A 7,375-nucleotide genomic window follows, 5' to 3' on the forward strand; every position below is an offset into this window, starting at 1 on the left:
TTCATGAGGTTGTCTCCATCTACTCGATAGAATTTGAAACGAGACTCGTCCGACCAGGCAACATGTTTCGAATCATCAATAGTCCAGTGTCGGTGTTGGTGAGCCCAAATGAGGCGTAAAGCTTTGTGTCGTGCTGTCATGAAGGGTACACGAGTGGGCCTTCGGCTCCGACAGCCCATATCGATGATGTTTCGTTGAATGGTTCTCACGCTGACACTGTTGATGGCCCAGCATTGAAATCTGCAGCAGTTTGCGGAAGGGTTGCACTTCTGTCACGTTAAATGATTCCCTTCAGTCGTCGGTGGTCTCGTTCTTTCAGGATCTTTTTCCGGCTGCAGCGATGTCGGAGATTTGTAGTTTTACCGGTTTTTTGATATTCACTGTACGCTCGTGAAATGGTAATACGGGAAAAAACCCACTTAAACGCTACCTCGGTGATGCTGTGCCCCATCGCTCGTGCGCTGACTATAACACCACGGTCAAACTCGCTTAAATCTTGATAACCTGCCATTGTGGCTGCAATAACTGATCTAACAACTGCGTCAGACACTTATTGTCTTATATAGGCTTTGCCGACTACAGCGACGTATTATAGGTTACAAATCTCTGTATTTGAACACGCATGCCAATACCAGTTTCTTTGGCACTTCAGTGTCTCTAGGAAACACAATTATGGCACTTTAAGCTGGAACAATTAAACAGATATTGTTGGAAAAGTGAACCAGAGACTAGGTTTAGTGGCAGAACACTTAGAAGATACAACATGTCTACTAAAGAGACTGCCAACATACGTTCTCAGAGTAATACTATGCAGTACGGGATACTTACCAGCCAGGATTGACGGAGGACACCGAAAATTTCGAGAAGGGCAGTTTGTTCTGTGTTATCGCGTAACAGAGAGAGAGTGTTTCACGGATATGACACGCGAATTGGGTGGTTGAAATGGCTCTGAGCACTATGGCACTCAACATCTGAGGTCATCAGTCCTCTAGAAGTTAGAACTACTTAAACCTAACTAACCTAAGGACATCACACACATCCATACCCGAGGCAGGATTCGAACCTGCGACCGTAGCGGTCGCGTGGTTCCAAACTCAAGCGCTTAGAACCGCTCGACCACAGCGGCCGGCTCGCGAGTTGGGGTGACAATCATCAAAACAAAGGGGCGTTTCGTTGCGGAGACATCTTTTCACAAAATTTCAATTTCCTATGTTTTTCGCTGATTGTGGAACTATTTTGTGACACCTACGTATCTAGAGAGAAATGGTGCTTGTAATAAAATAAGAGAAGTCAGAGCTCGCACGGGAAGTTTTAAATGTTCGTTTTCTCGCTCGCTTTTAGAGAGTGGAAAGGTAGAGAAATACTGTGGTAATTTTTCTAGGAACTCTCGGCTAGGCACTTTGCAGAGTAGTCATGCAGAATAGTGATGACGTACACGTAGATGTAGATGATCCTAAGTGGGGAGGAGGCAGCGTGTTTTCTTGGGTGGAGGATCATCGACAGATGTAGAAGTAACCTGGGTATACCACAGGGGAGAGTATTCGTGCCTTGGTGCCTTGCGGTTCATGTTGTATATTAACGACGTTGCAAAAAATATTAATAGTAGTCTCCGGCATTTTCGCAGATGATGCAATTAACTACGATGTTGCACAAATATTGTCAGAGTCAGACGTTGATAAGATTTCAAAGTTGTGCAAAGATTGGAAACTGGCTTGAAATGTCCCTAACTGTAAGATAGTGCACCTAAAGAAACAAGGAAACAGAGTATCCTTTGACGACACTATCAGTGACTGATAGTTGGAATCAGTAAAGTCATACAAGTATCTTGTTGTAATGATTAGTACGAACGATCACAAAGGCGCAATCGTTAGTAAAGTTGGTAGTAGACTTCGTTTATTGGTAGAATAATAGGTAAACGCAATCAGTCTACAGAGCAGAGTTCTTACAAATCTCTCGAGCGACTCATCGTAGAATATAGCTCAGCAACAAATAAGGCTAACAGCTGACATTGAACGTGTACAGATGGGGCCTTCTGGCCCTGGAGAAATACTGTTATTATGACTTCTTATTGGAGTGTATATTTCGTCCAATGAGAAGGTTATTTCTTTTTCATTTATGCGGTTTGGTATATAGTTACAATATCAACATTTGTTATGTTCTTGTACTGTTTTTTAAAGATAATATTCCCTCTGGATTTTGATTACAGTCTTTATCTGATGTTTTCATTACTATCCTTCTTTTTCTTTTGGAGCATCCACCATGCTCTCTTCTGTGTTCCATAGAAGTCTCATTCCATACCTTTCGCATATAGCTCCCATTATTATTATTATTATTATTATTATTATAATTTTTACCATATAGTATTCTGCCTAGTGGCAGGTTCGTGTCTTCGTACAGAGAATTTCTGACGTCAAGGTTCCCTATCTTCAGCTTCTTTCTTCAGTCTTCTGTATCTCCTTCCATCTTTCATATCACCTTCCCTCAGATGACGTCATGTACTTGCCCACTGCGTCTATGTCCGATCCAGTTGGCCTTCCTCTGAAGAACTGTATTCAGAATACTTTTCTTTTCCTATTCTTTCCGGCGCATCGTGATTTTTCATCAGAGCTGTCAATTTGCTTGTCCGTGTTCTTCTCCAGTGTCACATTTCAAAACTCTCCAGGTCACGCAGCAGCAAAAGGGAAGTAACCGATTTTGTGACATTTTACGAGTTCCTAAGCAGGAGCGAATTGTATAATTTAATATGTGTGCTTTGCTAGATTAATTTCTTGAGTTTCAGCTTCTTATTTCAATATTTAACAGACACAGTTCTCGCGTTTTCGTTTTTGTCGGAAAGTGAGTCGGTTTTGTGGTATATTACAAGTTCTCAGTGCCCTGAGTGCTTTGGTAGTTTAGTTTTTGAATCTTTGCGGTTTAATCTAATTTATTAGACACAGTTCTTGCAGTTTCCTCCGTATCCTGTGGTGATTGTCCCTTGTTTATCTGTGTAGTGTAGTTTTCCACGGTCTTTTGTATGGGTAGGGACGGTGATGGCTGTGTGTAGAGGCAAGCCGATTTGGTGACACTTCGCTCTCAGCTCCAGACTGTGAAGGCTTCGGTTATGCAGCTTGAAGCTGCAGTAGCTGGGCCTCACTGTTGTGGGCCAGCTGTGGGGATCCAACAGACGTTCAACACGCCTGAGTCCTTCCCATCGGTCTGTAACGATGACCAGCCCAGTTACTGCTCGCCCTGACCCGTCACCTATGGTGAAATGGGAGGTCGCCTCACGATGTGGCAGGTGGCGAAAGACTTCCCAGGGGGCCGCACGTAAGATCTCCACGGTTAGTCTGACAAACAGGTCCCAAGTGCTGTCTGTGGCTGCCACTGTCCCTCAGCAGATGCAGTCGCTTGTCCTGTTTCAGAGGAAGCCTCTCAGCCTGCAAGATCTGTGCAATCATAGAGGGTGGGATTATTGGTAGCTGGAAGGTCCAACGTTAGGCGCATTTGGCTGCAAAGGGGGGGGGGGGGGGGGAGAAAGCGAGATGCATTCCAAGTGCAAACCAGATGGAGTCATTCCAGCATCCTTCCGGATGCCATGAATAACACAGGGTGCAGCTCACTGCAGGTGGCGTCTCACGTCGCTTTGGTTCAGAAGAGATTCTCTCTGGTTTCGAGTGGCTAACAGAAGTGGTAAAGGCTGCCAGTCGTGCTTGCGAGATTAAAGCAGAGCTGACCATTTGCAGCACAGTCGACAGGAAAGATTGCGGACCTCTGGTACAGAGCCGAGTGGACGGTCTTGAATCAGAGGCTCAGACGCTTCTGCGACCGTGTAGGCTGCAGATTCCTCGACTTGTGCCGTAGGGTTGTTGTGTTTCTGGTTCTGCTGAGTAGCTCAGGAGTGTATTGTACGCAGGAGGCGTCTACACGGGTAGCAGGGGCTGTGTGTCGTGGACTGGCCGGTTTTTTAGTTTAGAGGGTCTCGGGCAAACACAAAAAGGGCTGCAGTCTCAAAGGGGAGCGCTGGAAGAAGGTGGATCTAGGAACCATCGGTATAAGAGCTGTAAATTGTCGTAGCTGTGTTGGAAACATACCAGAGCTCCAAGCGCTAATAAAAGCACTGATGCTCAAATCGTTATAGGTACTGAAAGCTGGCTAAAGTCGAAGTTCAGCTGAAATTTTTGCGAAGGACCTAATGGTGTTGAGAAATGATAGGCTAAATGCAGTTGGCGATGGAGTGCTTGTTGTTGTTAGAAGTAGTTTTTCTTCTAGCGAAATTGAAGTAGATAGTTCCAGTGAGTTAGTATTGGCAGAGGTCATTCTTGGCAACCGGTATAAAATAATAATTGGACCCTTTTTCCAACCTCCCAACTCATATGATACAATTGGCAAAAGGTATAAAGAAAACTTGAGTTTAATATCAAATACGTTCTAGACTCATACAGTTTTAATTGGTGATGACTTTAATTTACCCTCGATATGTTGGCGAAAAAACATATTTAAATCTGGGGTTACGAGTAAAAATTATCGAAAATTGTGCTAAACGCATTCTCTGAAAATTGTTTTGAGCAGTTCATTTACTTGCCCACGCGAATAGTAAGCGGTTGTGAAAACCCACTACACCTCTTAGCAACAAATAATCCTGAGACAATAACGAGCATCAAAACGGATACAAGGGTTTCTGACGCCTTCCCGAGATATAATTTCACCTCCTTAAAAATTAACAGTGTAAGTGTAAGCCAGATGTGACTTGAATTCAGAGAAATAGTATCGACAGCAACTGAGAGATTTATAAACTAAAACTAAAAACTAAACTCCTCCCGAACAGGCCATGAAGGCCCAAAGGTACCGACCGGCCGCCGTGTCATCCTCAGCCCACAGGCGTCACTGAATGCGGATACGGAGGGACATGTGGTCAGCACACCGCTCTCCCGGCCGTAGGTCAGTTTCCGAGACCGGAGCCGCTAATTCTCAATCAAGTAGATCCTCAGTTTGCCTCACAATCGCTGAGTGCACCCCGCTTGCCAACAGCACTCGGCAGACCGGATGGTCACCCACCCCAGTGCTAGCCCAGCCCGACAGCGCTTAACTTCGGTGATCTGACGGGAACCGGTGTTACCACTGCGGCAAGGCCGTTGGCCCAATTGACAGATTTATACCAAGTAAATTAACAAACGCCGGAGCTGATCAGACTTGTTACACAAAACGGGTCTGAACACTGTTGCAGAAACAATGAAAAAAGCGTGGCAAATTTAAACTAACGCAAAATCTCCAAGATTGGCGATCTTTTACAGGAGCTGGAATTTTAGTGCGGAATTCAATGCGAAATGCTTTAATAGTTTCCACATTCTAACTTTGTCTCGAAACCTGGCAGAAAATCCAAAGGGATTCTGGTCGTATCTGGAGTATGCTAGCGGCAAAATAAATCAATGCATTCTCTGTGCGATACCAATGGAAATACTAGCGAAGACAGTGCTTCCAAAGCAGAGTTACTAAATACAGCCTTCCGAAAGTACTTCAACAAGAAGATGAAGTAAACATTCCAGAATTCGAATCATTTACAGTTGCCAACATGAGTAACTTCGAAGTAGATATCCTTTACGTAGTGAAGCAACTTAATTCACTTAATACAAGTATGTCTTCCGGTCCAGATTGAATACCAATTAGATACCTTTCAGAGTATGCTGATGCAAATAGCTACATACTTAACTATTATATACAACCGCTCGCTCGACAAAATATCCGTACCCAAAGACTGGAAACTTGCGCATGTCACACCAATATTCAAGAAAGGCAATAGGAGTAATCCACTAAATTACAGGCCCATACCATTAGCATAGATATGCAGCAGGAATACAGATTTAGAAAACACTGTACTTGCGAAACACAACTAGCTCTCTACTCACACGAAGTATAGAGTGCTATCGACAAAGGATTTCAAATTGATTCCGTGTTTCTAGATTTCCAGAAGGCATTTGCCACTGTACCACCCAAGCGGATTGTAGTGAAATTGCGTAATTATGGAATATAGTCCCAGTTATGTGACTGGATTCGTGATTTCCTGTCTGAGAGGTCACAGTTCGTAGTAACTGACGGAAGTCATGGAGTAAAACAGAAATGATTTCTTGAGTTCCCTAAGGAAGTGTTACAGACCCTCTACTGTTTCTTATCTATATAAATGATTTAGGGGACAATCTGAGCAGCCGTCTAAGGTTGTTTGCAGATGATGCTGTCGCTTATCGTCTAGTAAAGTCACCAGAAAATCAAATCAAACTGAGAAACGAGTTAGAAAAGATATCTGTAAGGTATGAAAACTGGCAATTGACCCTAAATAATGAAGAGTGTGAGGTCATGCACATGAGTGCTAAAAGGAATCCCTAAAACTTCGGTTACACGATAAATCAGTCAAATCTAAAGGCCGGAAAATCAGCTAAATACCTAGGAGTTACAACTGCGAACAAATTAAATTGGAAAGAACACACAGAAAATGTTGTTTGGCAGGCAAACTAAAGACTGCGTTTTATTGGCAGAACACTTAGAAAATGCTAAACATCTACTAAAGAGACTGCCTATACTACGCTTGTCCGTTCTCTTTCGGAGTACCGCTACGCGGTCTGTGATCCTTACCAGATAGGATTAACGGAGTACATCGAGAAATCTCAAAGAAGAGCAGCACGTTTTGTATTATCGAGAAATAGGGGAGAGAGTGTCACTGACATGTTACAGGATTTGGGTGGACACCAGTAAAGCAAAGGCGTTTTTCGTCGCGGCGGAATCTTCTCACGAAATTTCAGTCACCAACATTCTCCTCCGAATGCGAAAATATTTTGTTGACGCCGATCAACATATGGAGAAACGATCATCATAACAAAATAAGGGAAATAAGTGCTCACACGGAAAGATATAGGTGTTCGTTTTTTCCGCGCGCTTTTCGAGATCGGAACAACGGATAATCATCCGGTAGGTGGTTCGATGAACCCTCTGCCAGGCACTTAAGAGTGGTTTGCAGAGTATTCATGTACATGTATTTTTTCTCCATTTTTCTCATGTTCCATCTCTCTGTTCCGTACAGTGCAATGCTCCAGACGCATTACTTCAATAGTTTCTCTCTTAATTCCAAGCTTAACTTGGTGGTCACCAGAGTCCTATTGTTGTTGAATGCGGCTTTAACTATGGCGATTCTTGCTCGAATTTAATGTGAACACTGAGTATCCTTTGTCAACAAGCTTCCCAAATACTTGAACTGCATCACATTCATCAGTTCTCGATTTTTGACATTTATCTTCAAAGGTTTCTCCCATTTTGATATCCGCATCACTTCCGATTTCTCGATGTTGATGTCCTTGTCATATTTTCTTCCAGTTTCCACTAACTGTTTCATCATGTCTTTCATTTGATT

At 43.4% G+C, this 7,375-nt stretch overlaps 1 pseudogene; it reads right to left on the reverse strand.

Moving 5' to 3' along the window:
* Positions 1–4,998: 4,998 nt before the first annotated feature.
* Positions 4,999–5,116, reverse strand: LOC126356508 (5S ribosomal RNA; annotated as a pseudogene).
* Between the last annotated feature and the right edge of the window lie 2,259 nt (positions 5,117–7,375).

This window comes from Schistocerca gregaria, chromosome 3, assembly GCF_023897955.1.
Source record: "Schistocerca gregaria isolate iqSchGreg1 chromosome 3, iqSchGreg1.2, whole genome shotgun sequence".
NCBI classification, from domain to species: Eukaryota; Metazoa; Arthropoda; class Insecta; order Orthoptera; family Acrididae; genus Schistocerca; species Schistocerca gregaria.